The following is a 14,836-nucleotide window of genomic DNA, read 5'->3' on the forward strand; positions in this document are numbered from 1 at the left end:
GGTGATCGTTAAAAGAGACGTCATCTTTGACAAGAGGGATATCGTATAGTCCTCTACACTAAATTCCGATCCAATTCCTCCTTCCACATCACTAGAGATCATGCCTACTAAGCTTGGTCTACTACCCACTCTTGCCCTACGTGCAGATTCTTCGGCTCCTAGGCCTCCTTCGCAAGACCCGTTACCTTGCTGATACCAACAGAAGATGCGAGATTCAAGAATCTTACCACCGGATTCCACTCCATAGGGACCTAGATTCCACTCCGAATAGACCTAGAAGATCTGCCCGACTTGCACCTCAAGCATCATTTGTGTCGTTGTTTATAGCTGATTACATAGCGCATTCTGAGTCAAATACATGGCAAGAGGCTCTGCAACACCCTCAATGGCGAGAGGCCATGGAGAAGAAGCTAAAGAATATTGACCAAAATAAAACTTGGATATTAGTGGATCGTCCAAGCCACAAGAAAGTCATCGGGAGACGAAGTGGATTTTTATGACCAAGCTAAAGGCTAATAGGCATTTAGACAAGTACAAGGCTTGCCTCATCATGCAAGGGTTTCAATAGAAGCATAGTATTGATGATGAAGAGACCTTCACACCTATTGCGCGGTTGACATCTTTTTGGTTATTACTCGCGCTAGCCGCTCACCACGATTGGCCAATACATCAGATCGATGTCAAGAGTGCCTTCTTGAATGGTTATCTAGAAAAGGAAGTCTATGTGGAGCAGCCACCAAGATTTCTTTTTGCGAACCCGAGGGATAAGGTATTTTGCTTGCAAAAAGCTCTTTATGGGTTGAAGCAAGCACCGCGGTCTTAGTTCCATAGGATGGATGAGTTCTTACAAACTCATGGATATCATTCTATCCCTTATGGCCCAAACTTATATATTCGATCTACTGCAGAGGTGGTCTATTATAGAAAAACTTCTTTGGTTAATTCATACTAGGCCAGACTTAGCTTACTCAATCGGTATTCTCGATCAATATTTCACAACACCTAGGATGTCACACTTGATTGCATGTCTTCATGTGTTGTGTTATTTACGGTGTACTTATTCTTTTGGCCTTACTTATGGTTCAAATGTTTGCAAGGTACACTGATTCTAATTGGGTAGGAGATTCTGACACCCGACATTCCCATGGCAGCTACCTCTTCACCTAGGGCACGACTCCCATTTCTTGGTCCAATCGAGGACACTTGGACAAGTGAACAATTCCCTTGCGAGAGCACTATCCAAGTGACACCGTTGCATTGCATTTTACGTGAGCATGACATCTTGCATCTTCCTTTGCATTGCCTTATGCATTGGCATTCTATTCATATAAACATGCATTTCTACGCATTAGTCCCTTTTCTTCTTTTGGAGTGGTCGACTCTGGATCCACCATATTCGTGGGCTGTGGCATCACACATGGCAAACTCCAAGGCAGTTCTCCCTAGCTTGCTTGCTTGCTTTGCTTGTCTTGCTTGCTTCACATCTTTGCTATATTTGTATCACCCACACCTTAGCCATTTTCCTTCTTCATCGACACCTAGTAATGGTAGGGAGAGTATGCTTATCTTGTAAAGGTCTTGGATCTAACCATCCCTTATCACTCTTCCGTTTGGGATACGGATACTCAATAGGACGAACCTTGATTTAAAACCCTCACTTAATATCAAAACTACAAAGCCCTCAAAGAAAAAACAAAAACTAAAAATCTTGGGCCTAACCATCCCTTATCACTCTCCCGTTTGGGGCACGAATACTCAATAGGACGACCTTGATTTGAAGCCCTCACTTAATATCAAAACTACAAAGCCCTCCAAAAAAAAAAAATCCATAGCTGATTCCGTCTGCATTTGCAAGACTTGATAGTCCACTGGGTAGCTGACGTGCACCCTTTATCCGATGCCCTCATCTCTCTGGGGTGATCACTTGAGCTCCCTTGGTAAGATTACCATTGCTCTGTAGTCTTAGTAGGCCACTAGATAGCCAACGCGCACCCTTTGTCCAATGCTCTAACTGCTTTGGGATAGGATGTCTTGGGATAAGAGATAAAGATAAAAAGAGCTTGGCTAGCCTACTTCTCATGGCACCATTGTTGGTCCTGAGAGAGGGTGTTGAGCTAAAAATGCACTAGCTTCACTTAAACAACCCCAAAACATGCTTAATTAAGGAAAAAACCTTGTTTATTTTTTTAAAAATGCGTTCCTAGAGAGTGTTTGTGTCCCATAAGTACAAATCCACTTTGGAGAGCTCAAACTTTCTATAAATAGATATGCTACCCTCCATTCGACCTTAATCTCGTTTTTACACGTTTCAAGTGTTTTCAGCTTGCTGCCCACACCCTGTTCACGGAGGACATCGCAGTCGAAGCTGTTAATTGTAATCTTCACTCATTTGGCACCTGTTTTCATCCCTCCATCATCAATTTGCTACTATTTCCAGTCAGGTGACTACTGTTGTCCATCATCCAACTGTCTTACAACCTACCACGTCTGCATACTACTACTTTTGCAGGCCCCGACAATCGCCCTATAGTTTTTCTCTCCTCCAGCTATCACCATCATCTCCTCACTCTGTTGCTACTGTTTTCTCTCTCCTGCAACTTGCATTCATTGTTTTCTCTCCCCTCACCTGCGTTTTTTGTCTTTCTCTCTCCTCACCTGGGTTTTAGTCTTTCTCTCTTCTACACTACCGTCTACATCAGATCCAACCTTCCTTGGTTACGTTTGCTAGTGTTCGGCATCTGAGGGCTGCCTTGCTGCCATTCAAGATCCATTCGGAGTATGTTACACTCTCTAGCTCATTATCCCTGCCCTAATCCTTGAAATACAGGAGTTCGAGGTAAAGCATTCATTCACTACATAGTGTGTTTGCTGCATGAGCATTGTATATTCAATAGACATATCATTTCATTCATTCTCTGTGTTCATTGTCTCTTAGTTACCCTAACCCTAACTATGTTTTTCTATCAATCTGTACTTTGTCGTACGGTGTTATTTGTGTTTTGTATTAGGATATTTTCTTCATGCCACCACCCTGCCTTCCTTGTTGAGGGTTATCCGACTAAAGGACAGAGATCCGAGTCTTAGCTTTTAGTGTTGTACCTCTTGCCTTTGAGAGACACTCCTCATCAAAATGACCATCTTTTGACAATGTTGACAATACCCATTTTTCATCGATATATTATGCCACCCAAGTTTTAAAAATAACTTGGAGTTTTCTTCGATCTCACTAGTTTGGTTTTAGTTTGAATTTTGAGTTTTTTTCTTTTTTAAATTGAAATTTTGATTGTGTTTACTCTTCCTTTGCTGCCCCTTCTAAAAGAAGCAATGAGAGCCTTCTTTGTAGAGGTCAAACTATGAAATTGATCAAACAACCGAGCGTAACACAAGTAGTAGCTGACACTCAAATTCATAGAATGTTGACATGGTAAACTATGAGATTGCCTATTGCACAAAATGAAAGTATTTCCTCAACAACTTGTTTAGAAACAATGTAACCAGATCATCCGAGAACTTAAGAGCCCCATGGTAGAAAACTCAACAAGCAGGCACCGATACTCAACCAACTTGACTTTCAAGTCATCCTAGTGAGTGATTTTAAAGTTTTGAAGCTCATGATCCAAATTGATGCGATGGTGTCAAGATAATTTGTGTGATATTGTGAAGACACCAGGTCTCTCGTTGTGAGAGTGAATAAGAATAGTAATGGATAGATAGATGTATATGATGTTAGAGAGCACTTGGTATGAAGAGTTTCTTCATCTTGAGCACCACCAATATCTTGCAGAAAAGAGAGAGTAAAATCATAAGATTATAAGAAGTGGTAGCATGCATACCTGACATGGGAGTGAATGAAGGTGAGGAGAAAATGGTTTATACTCCATGTCAATTTCCATGTAAGGGTGATCACTTCTTTCTGAAACTTCCGTTCTTTCTACAAAATTGTTAGACCAATGCATCAAATCTAAAGGAAAAAACTCAAATTTACCTTAAATCTATTGTTGAAATCCATATATGAGGATGAGATCGTATTTAGCTCGTGAGATCTCGTATGATCTATACACTCCATGGTAGTCTAAAGTTTCTCTGGCCATATCAGATGGAGGAGCAAGTTGTGAAGCCCACTCCGTTGCATGTCTTGAATTGCTAGGCTCAAGAGCATCATGATGATGCAGTGAAGATGCGTTCAAAGTCATCTTGCCCTACTATTGTTCCTGCTTCTTGCAAAGGGCTTTTATATCAAAGACCGAGGATTCGTGGAAGAGAACCTTGCTATGATACCATGTGAAGAAATATTCTAATGTAGAAACATAATGAAAGCGTACGATAAAACATAATCTCAAAAGAACACAATTAGTTAGGTAACTCAAAGACAATGAACACAATGGGATTTGAATGAATCACTACATATTGAATATACAATGCTCATGCAACAAACAAATCGTACAAGAGTGAAAAATATATCCCAAACTCTCATGTCCTAAGGACCAAGGCAAAGGTGCTAAGCGGGAGAGTATGTCATACTCCTAACAGATCTCAAAATGCAACAAAGGCAGCCTCCGAGAGTTGAACACCAGCAAACGCAACTGTGGAAGCTAAATCTGATATAGACAAACAGTGAGAAGAGAGAAAGACTAAAAATGCAAGTACCTGAGGAGAGAAAAATTGGGCAACAACTAGAGACTGAAGGCGACGATGCAAGAAGTGTAGGCGACATGTAGAGGAGAGAGAAACTCAACAAACACAAATGTCTGGATGATGGTAATAATGTCTAGATGATGATGATAGCTCCAACCGTGACTACAATAGTAAACGCAAGTCCCAAAGGATCAAGCAACAACTCTTGATGATGGCAACAACCAATAGACAGAGACATAGGCTAAAATCAAGCGCCAAATTGTAGCAAACAGCAAGTGAAAGCTCTGACCGCAATGTCCTATCCGAACAGGGTGTGGGCAACAGAGATACAACTCCTAAAGCCTACCAAAACAAGATTAAGCTGAATGGAGAACAGCCCGTATATTTATAGAAAGTTTCGAGACCTCGTACCATGCACCATTTCAAAGCTCTCTCAAACCGTGCACCAAAATAGGGTTTTGATTAAATAATCATTTTTGGGGTTGTTTAAGTGGTTGATTCAATATGTAATGCTTATGTTAACTCAACGCATCCCTTTATTCCCCTCTCCCCAAGGGCACAGACATTTGAAAGGACAAAAACAAACAAACCAACCCAAAAGAAAAGAGGGTCTTTATCGCCTTTGAAAGTCTTGATAGGCCACTAGCAACCAATGAGCACCCTTTATCCAATGCCTTGGCCTCTTTGGGGTGACCCTTTGGACTCCCATGATAAGATTATCATCGCCTCTATAGTCTTGGTAGACCATTGGGTGCCTAACATGTATCCTTTGTCCAATCCCATGGCTACTTTGGGATGGGATGCCTCAGAGCATCATGGGCTAAGCTATGCTTTGTAGTCCCTCTTAAGGCTTGGGTTCCAGTTTTGGGCCTAAGAGGAAGTGTTGAGATAAAAAATGCAATACAAACTTAGCATTCAATTGGCTCTTAAAACAACCCCAATACATGTTACTGCCAAATTTTCATTAAAATTACCAAATTTTCCTAGAGAGTGTCTATGTCCCATAAGTCAAACTTGAATTTGGGAGGATCCACACATTTATAAATAGAAGGCTGCCATTCCACTCAGTTTTTGCAAATTGTTGGCGCCACATTCCACTGCTGTCTACACCCCACCTTACACGGGTGCTTCAATTCGTGGTGCAGCTAGCCCTTCTCCAACCTGAGGTGCCCCCAGTTAACTATCAACATCAGTTCGACTACTCTCCAGAGCTGTCAAAACCATGCGTTTACAACTGCATGCTGCTGCCCTGATCAGCCCAACCATCCTCTCTACAAACAATCACCAAAATTGCTGCCAAATAGTTTTTTGCTGCCACCTAGCATCATCCGCCTCTGAAGCTAGGTCTGTGTTTTCAGCCTGTTCTGCATTTTTAGGCTGCTGCCCTCACATTCCACTCAATGCAAGCCCCCCCTACTGCTGCAGCTTTTGATCAACCTGGTCTAGACAGGTTATTCACCCTAATCTGTGTTTGCAGTTGCTGATCACATGTAGAGACTGTCTACTACAATTCATGATCCGTTCAAAGCACCACACGCTCTATAGCTCATCTCTTTGCCTCAATCCTTCAAAGACAAAAGAGTCCAAGGTTTTGTATTCACTCTTGCATAGTATGTGTATTGCATTGAGTATCATATTCGTTCATTACTCATTCTTCAATGTTCATTGCCTTTGAGTTACTAGCCACCTTTGTGTTCTTCCATTATCACTTGTGTTTTGTCATAAACTTGTGTTTTGTGTTTTGTCATAAACTTGTGTTTATCTTTGGTGCTAGAGTATTTCTTTACAAGTAACCTATTTTCCTGTTGTAAAGAAGGTTGCACCTTGTGCTTTATGTTGTCGTACTATTGTGGAAGGCTTGGAGTGCTTTCCCAAAAGGGGATTCCCTATCGCTTACTATTTTCTACCCTCTAGGATCTTGCATTTTTGGCTGACCTGCTCTAGACCATCGTAAATTCTCTGTTTTGTCTATTTTTTGTTTAATCTCATATTCTCCACACTTGTGTGCTTGCTTTTCAGCTCAAGAGATGGTCTCATGTGTTGGTTTTTGAGATCTCTCACCACATTCACCTTGTTGATGCACTTGTCCCTATACTTTTCTGTTGCTCATATGTATATGTTGTTGGGAATAAAGGGCCATCATGCCTTTTATATGTGCACGGGTGTGAACACACCCTTAGCACATTTGTACTTTCATATATATCTATCTAAAAAAACCTAAAGAGATACACTCGTCATTGTACCCAAGAACATTGTGTCGTGCTCACTCTCCTCTCTACTCTACACACACACACTCTGTGTGTGTGTGTGTGTGTGTGCTGTGAGAAAGCATTGCGTGTCTTGATCCTCGTGCTCTCTGTCATAACAAACTGGTATCAGAGCCGGCAAGGAGTGCACGCTTCTTGAGATAGCTTAGGAGAGGCAATAGGACTAGCGGGCAGAGTTGCAGGTGTTGGAATTGTCGCAGGCAAGCAAGAGTCCCAAGTGGGCAGTAGTCGGCAGGTCACGGGCTGCAAACGTCACGCGAGCAAGCAATTGCAGCAGCTGTGCGTGACGATGTAACAGTCGTGACAGGCAGAACGTGACAACAAGCTGCTACAGGCGACCATACCTGTGACCAGTGTACATAGCGGGAGCAATGAAGCAAGCAGGTGGACGCCACGCGACCGACGGGTCGCACGATGGGCACGCAACGGGCTAGTGACGGCGGGCAAGCGACCAGGCGACGACCTGTAGGCACCGACGGGCGGGTCAACGAACCCCAAGTCAAATGTTTTTTTCAAAATCAAAAATTTTCCCCCTTTCCTTTGCGGCCGTTCATGCATGTAAGCACAGTTCATGATTTTGGGCAAATTTGTGCCAGAAATTTGGGGATTTGTCCAGATTTGATGCGAGCAAGACACAATTGTGATATTTGTCTCAAAAATTGCAGGAATTTGTGACATTTTGCCTCCGACATTTGGGACTTTTCATGTACATGCAAGAATTGGGCTAAAATTTACCCAATTTCTCGACATTGATGAACATTGGACCCCATCCAATTTGGGGCTTTTGCTGTTTCGGCGAAATTTGTGCGCCATTTGATCATTTTATGTACATGTGGGTTTAATTCCATGCAATTTGGACATCTAGCACTTGGAAAATTTTGGGAGTTTTGCTGAAATTGCTCTATTTTGGCAAAATTGGCATATTCTATGCATGTCAGAGAAAGTGCAGATGTATGGTTGATGCTGCTTTGAGCACAAAAATTTTGGGGCTTTTGACCGTGCTTGTCAAATTTTGTGCCCGTGGGTGCATGTACAACAAAAATTGCAGCTAAAATTTGGAACTCCTCATGTAATGTGATGTATTTGCCCTTGAAACAGCTGTAATCAGTTGTGGAGTGCTGTAGCACAAGGTTTAGTACTTCTGGAAATTTATTTGCAAGTCTGAAATTTCTGCTTTTACGTGGTCATTTATTGCTGGTTGTTACTTGCTTGTACCTTGGTCACTTGTGTGCAGTTTGGGCCTGCATTTGCTGAATTTTTTTCACATTTGGACTGAAAATCATGGCTGGCATCAATGACAGCAGTCATCTTAGGCACATTAAGAAGCTTAAACGAGCACATAACTTTGCAGTCTGGCAAAAACAGTGATATAATATCTTGTTTCAAAAGAAACAGGCAAAGCCGATTAAGACCAAAGGAGCAAAGCCCACACATATGGAACAGGAAGATTGGGATAAGTTAAATGAGCTTGCACGCTCAACCATCGAGCTATCGATTTCTGATGCCTTACTGTTCAACGTTGAAGGTTTGGATATTACCTATGCTATTTGGACTCGACTGAAAGAACTGTATGCCCAAAAGAGTGCCGCAAGCAAAGATTACTGGCTGAAAGAGCTTATAGATTTGCGTATGAAAGAGGGTACAACAATGTCTACTCACTTGAGTGAGTTTAACTCCATTTTCAGCCAGCTGGTTGCCTTGAAGTTCATGATTAATGAAGAATTTAAGGCTACGTTCTTGCTTTGCATTTTGCCAGAGAGTTGGGATACATTCAGGACTGCTATGAGCAATTCTAATGCGATACTTTTGTATGCCAATGTAGAGAGTGCTCTACTCATGGAAGAAATGAATCGGCAGAACAATGCATCAAGTGAATCTTCCAATGCTTTGCATACTAGGGGCAAATCACAGCAGAAAGGCAAATTTGATAGCAAGGGATGCAGTAAACCACGTGGTAAGCATGTTGAATGCCATCATTATGGCAAGAAGAGTCACTTTAAACGCAACTGCTACAAATGGAAGAAAGAGAAAGGAAAGGGCAAGAAGACAGATGATAGCAAGGAAGAGAAAAAAGAGTCAGCCTAAGAAGAGCAATATCAAAATTGAAGAGATGAATGTAGTCACTCATGACAATGACAATGGGAATGACATATTCTTTGTCTCTTCACACTTTAGTACACATGCTTTACTTGCAGATACGGATGATGACATGCATACTTGGATTCTAGATTCATGTGCTTCTTTTCATGTCACCCCTCATCGTGAGTGGTTTTTTGACTATATAGGGGGTCAACATGGTGTTGTCCATCTTGGGGACAACTATGCATGCGGCATTGCAGGTATTGGCAATGTGCAGCTGCAATCTCAGCATGGTTCTGTCTTCACACTTCAACATGTATGGCATGTACCTCAACTCAAGAAGAGCTTGATTAGCACAGGGCAGCCAGATGATGATGGATTTCATACCACCTTTGGTGATAGGAAATGAAAGATCTGTAAGGGATCTAGAGTCATTGCCAAAGGTTGTAAAAGTGATACCTTGTATCCTCTCCATATATCTAGTATGCATGACCATGTTGTTGCCATGACCAAGCAGCCAAGTGTTTCTTTGTGGCATGGCCGGTTGGGACACATGAGCCAAACTGGAATGAAAGTCCTTTCTTGTTTGGGTTACTTGCCTTGTCTTCGTTATGCTGATTTTGAATATTATGAACATTGTGTTTATGGTAAACATACACAGATGTCTTATAAGAAGTCTCTTTCGTTAAAATCTTCTCTAGAGTTAATACATTCTGATGTATGTCAGATGCCACGGTTATCTTTAGGGAGAGAAATATTTTATCACCTTTGTCGATGATGCTACACGAAAGGTATGGGTTCACCCTATTTGTAGCAAGCACAAAGTGCTTGGCAAGTTTCAAAAATTCTTGGCATTGGTTGAAAATCAGACTAATAAGACACTTAAGTGTCTTCGCTCTGACAATGGTGGGGAATATGTGTCCAAGGCCTTTCAGGCATTTTGTGACAACAAAGGAATAAAGAGGGAGCTCACTGCCCCTCATAATCCACCCCAAAATGGAGTTGCATAGCGTATGAATCGAACCATACAGAATAAGGTCTGTAGTACAATACTGTCTCATGCTGCATTACCCCATGGTTTTTGGACAAAGGCTGTTATGACAGCTGTACACTTGATTAATCAGTCACTAAACAGGTCTTTGGAGAGGGAGTTCCCCAAGAAGCGTAGTCGGGCAAGCCACCTTCGTATGCACACTTGAAAGTATTCGGTTACAAAGCATTTGTACACATACGTAAGTAAAAACGCAACAAACATGAGCCAAAGTCCTATAAATGTATTTTCCTAGGATATGGTGATGAAGGTGAAATGGAGTATAGATTATGGAATCTCGAGAAAAGGAAAGTAGTACACAGCAATGATGTTATCTTCTAGGAAAATCGCATGCACAAACAGCTCAAAAGAATGAAGGAAGTCCATAAGGTTGTATTCCGAGAAAAAAAAACCAAAGAGCATGTGGTTGCTCTGGAAAAATACCTTTTGGACAGCAAAATGTGCCCGCTGTACAACAGCAAATACCTGTTGTAAATGAACCTACAAATGCAGAAAATAATGCTGGAAATGATCAGCCAGCCATTGCCCATAATGATGAGCCACTGGATGTGCAAAAACAGCCAGGACAACAAGCTATTAATGTTGATTTGCAAGCTGAAATGCCAGGACGGCAAGCTGAAAATGGGAAGCCTGCAACAGCCGGCAAACAATGATCATTGGGTTAGGAGATCATCTAGGGCTACTAGACAACCTGATAGATTCATTCCTGGTGCAAACAATGTAGTTAATTATGTCATGTTGACAGACTGTGGTGAACCGTCTTGTTTCTAGGAAGCAATGGATAAACAAGACAGTAATAAGTAGTATAAAGCCATGTTGTCAGAGATGGAATCTCTCGAGAAAAATGACACTTGGGATTTGGTGCCATTGCCTAACAGGCAAAAAACCCTTCCATGCAAATGGGTTTACAAGATGAAGGTCACTACTAGTTCCTCGCCAAAGTACAAAGCAAGATTGGTTGCGAAGGGGTAAAAGCAAGAACATGGAGTTGACTTTGATGAGATCTTCTCTCCTGTAGTCAAGATGACTACATTGAGAACCATTTTGGGCTTGGTTGTAGCTGAAGATATGGAGCTCATATAGATGAATGTAAAGATTGCATTCTTACATGGTGATCTGCATGAAGACATATATATGTAGCAGCCTGAAGGATTTGTGGCAAAAAAGAAAGAGAAGATGGTCAATAAACATAAAAGGAGTTTGTATGGATTGAAACAAGCACCAAGTTTTGGTATCATAAGCTTGATACATTTATGCAGTCTCAAGGTTTTCATAGAAGTCAAGTGGATCACTACTTGTACAGCAAGAAGACAATAGATGGCAGTCTGATTATCTTGGTTCTATATGTTAATGACATGCTGATTTTGTTGACAGTGATACTTATGCCATGGACTCGCTGAAGCAAAGTCTTCGTAGCAGCTTTGACATGAAGGATCTTAGTGATGCAAATCACATTCTTGGCATGCGAATACTCAAAGATAGGTCAAAAGGATTACTCCATTTATCTCAGCAGAAGTATATCTCTAAGGTTTTGTAGTGTTTCAATATGGAGGAAGGGGAAACAATTGGGGTTCCATTGCCTCCATATGTGAAACTCGGTGCAAAGAACATCCCTACATCTGATGATGAGAAGGCTGAAATGACCAAGATACCATATGTTTCAGCTATTAGCAGTTTAATGTATGCTATGGTTGCTACGTGTCCTGACGTTGCCTTTGCAATGGGAGTGGTTAGCAAATACATGGCAAACCCTGGTAAAAAGCATTGGGAAGCAGTGAAATGTATTATGAGATACCTCAAAGACACAAAGGATTTGTGCATCTAGTTTGGAAAGCAGAAGGCATCTGTCATTGGCTTTACGGATACAATGCTAGTCATGCGGACTGCAGAAAGTCCACTTCTAGATATGTGTTTACCTTCACAAGAGAAGCAATCTCTTGGATCTACAAGCTACAAAAGTATGTTGCATTGTCTACTACAGAGGCAAAGTATGTGGCCGCCACTAAGGCATGCAAGGAGGCTTTATGGCTTTCACGTCTAGTGGGAGAGCTTGGCATTACAGAGTTACCTGTTCTCCATTGTGATAGTCAAAGTGCTATCATGCTAGCACGGAATCCTAACTTTCATGCAAAGACGAAGCACATACAGGTGAAGTATCACTTCATTAGAGATGTACTTGACAACAAGAGCATTGAGCTTGTCAAAGTACGTACAGATGATAATCCTGAAGACCTTCTCACAAAGGGTCTTCCAGCAAAGCAATTTGCTCATTGCCGACAGATGATGGGAGTTGGATAGGTATATGTATTTCAGCTTTGTACATACCTGGACTTAACTGATTCTTTTCTCCTCTTAAGGCACATTGCCTTTAGGTGGGAGGTTGTTGGGAATAAAGAGCCATCGTGCCTTTTATATGTGCACGGGTATGAACACATCCTTAGCACATTTGTACTTTTATATATATCTATCTAAAAAAACCTAAAGAGGTACACTCGTCATTATACCCAAGAACATTGTGTCGTGCTCACTCTCCTCTCTACTCTGCTATCTCTCTCTACTGTGAGAAAGCATTGCGTGTCTCGATCCTCGCACTCTCTGTCATAACATATGTATGTGAATTATTCAACCTTTTCATTGTTCAAGTTTGATTGCCCACAAACACCCCAAAGTTTCTATGACTATTCTATAGATTTGGCTTAAATTCTCTCACTATGGCCTAACCTTGTTTTTCAAAGGCTTCCTCTTTAAACTTGGAGCATGCTTGGATTTTGGATCTCTACCTGTAAGTTCTTCACCTTCTACTTTGACCATGTTCTTGTTGAGCTAAAAAATGCATTATAAATTGATTAGCCTATTATTACAACCCCAAAACTCAAATTAACTAAAGCTTCATTAAACAGTGTGTGTTTGTGTCACATAAGCCTAAACCCATATTTGGGAGGACCCATCCATCTATAAATAGACAAGCTGCCCATCACTCAACCTCACTCCGATTTTGTAGATTGTTGGCGGCCTGTCTCGACTCTCTACTATCCACACACTGTCTTTTGAAGGGTATCTCAATTTAAGCCGCTGTCCGCCAGCTAGCGCCTACATCCAGCCCTCTCACTACTATTGGCAACTGTTTCCAACCAATCTGCCCTGTCAAACATCATCTATAGACTGCATTTGTGCTGCTGTCCATCACCTGCTGCCTACATTTGATCACCAGCTGTTGTCACCTGTTGCTGATGTCAGCATACAGCCTGCCACATCAAGACAGATGTGTTTTGCTGTAGCAGCTGTCACCTTCATCGTTCTGACTAGTCACTGTTTCCAGTCTGCTGCTCATTGTTCATGCTATCCAGCTTCATCTGCATTGATCTTGACACTCCCAGATCTGCGTTTGCTGCCACCTGTGAACTTTCAGAGGCTACCTACTATGTTTTAGGATCCGTTAGAGTATGACACTCTCTCCAACTCATAATGTGTCCCCCATCCTAGAGACACGGGAGTTCAAAGGTCAATATTCACTTTACATAGTGTGTTTGTTGCATTGAGCATCGTATATATTTATTCATTCATTATTATTCTTCAATATTCACTATCTTTGAGTTACCCTTACCCTAATTGTGTTCTTTATTAGTATGTGCTTTGTTGTTCGAATATGTTGTTATATATAGACAAGTATTTCTCTACAATTCTGACCTTCACGGATTCACTTCGCATCTCTAGTGCTTCTAGAGGCTTCCTTGGAGGATGGTGATTTTCGTTATGCTTCATTGAATTTTCTTGGAGGTTGCTTTCTCGTGGCTTTGGTGGCCACACCTCAATGCTACATAGATGAGGCAGCGTCATGCTGCTCTAATGGTGGTCATGTAAACACTCTATGGATCCTAAATCGACTAATTCCCCCCTCCACCCTTCAAGGAGTATTTCTTTTTGTTTTGAATTGGTGGGGAGCTTGGGAGAACGTGTCAAAAAGTTGTTGCATTTATGTATTCAAAAAGCTCAAATCACCTATCTATAGCACTCTCGAAAATTTTCTGCATGAGTGTTGCAGCATGCCAGCATGGTAAGCAGCATACCAATATTGAGCTATCAGGTTACATTGGTGAAGAGCCTCTATGGAAAACAATGTTCTTTTATATACTTGCTAACGGGCAGGTTTCTTGTTCCAAATGGCATCAACTTCCAAAGTTAGATAACTCTCCCCAACTAACACCAACATCATCCTCTTCATTTGTCTCCCCTAGAGGTCAAACGAGGAAGGTAGAAGCCCTGTATGTTCACCTTGGAGCCATACTTCCCTTTATATTAGCTCTAGCTTTTTGTAGTTGTTGATAAACAAGGTTTGCATTTTTACCCTTTTCCTATGATGAAAAATACCATGGAACCATTGTACCGACAGCCCACCAGGCCTCCATAGGCATTAAGGCTGGTTACACATCAAATGACAAACGCCCACTTTGTAAGTTTTAACCAATCAAAACACTTATTTAGGGGTTGGGCTCGGAGTTCTTTACAAACTAGAGAGGACATGACTTCTTGTTTATCTGCTGAACAGGTGAACCCCCCACCCACTTTTGGACGGGGAGTTTTCCCTGCCCACTTTGTAAAGTGACGGACAAGGGTGCACTTTTTGCATTTGTAGCCAATCAAAAAATTTATTGCTTTCTACTTTTTTACAAAATGTGTTCTTTTGGTGCGTAAAGGTATTGTGCCCATGTCCACACCTAGTTTTAAAAAGTGCATGCCAACACTCTCGGCAAAGATTGGGTGTCCAACCATCACTTGGTGGGTCTTCTCTGCCCACTTTGTAAAG

The 14,836-nt window shown here is 41.5% G+C and overlaps 1 protein-coding gene across 4 annotated transcripts in view; it reads right to left on the reverse strand.

Moving 5' to 3' along the window:
• Positions 1–14,836, reverse strand: part of LOC148036759 (sodium/hydrogen exchanger 1-like) — a 72,328-nt gene that overhangs the window by 12,694 nt on the left and 44,798 nt on the right. The window lies entirely within an intron of this gene.

This window comes from Lygodium microphyllum, chromosome 4 (genome assembly GCF_053477565.2).
Source record: "Lygodium microphyllum isolate KBCC chromosome 4, Lygodium_microphyllum_v1.1.10, whole genome shotgun sequence".
In the NCBI taxonomy this organism is placed as follows: Eukaryota; Viridiplantae; Streptophyta; class Polypodiopsida; order Schizaeales; family Lygodiaceae; genus Lygodium; species Lygodium microphyllum.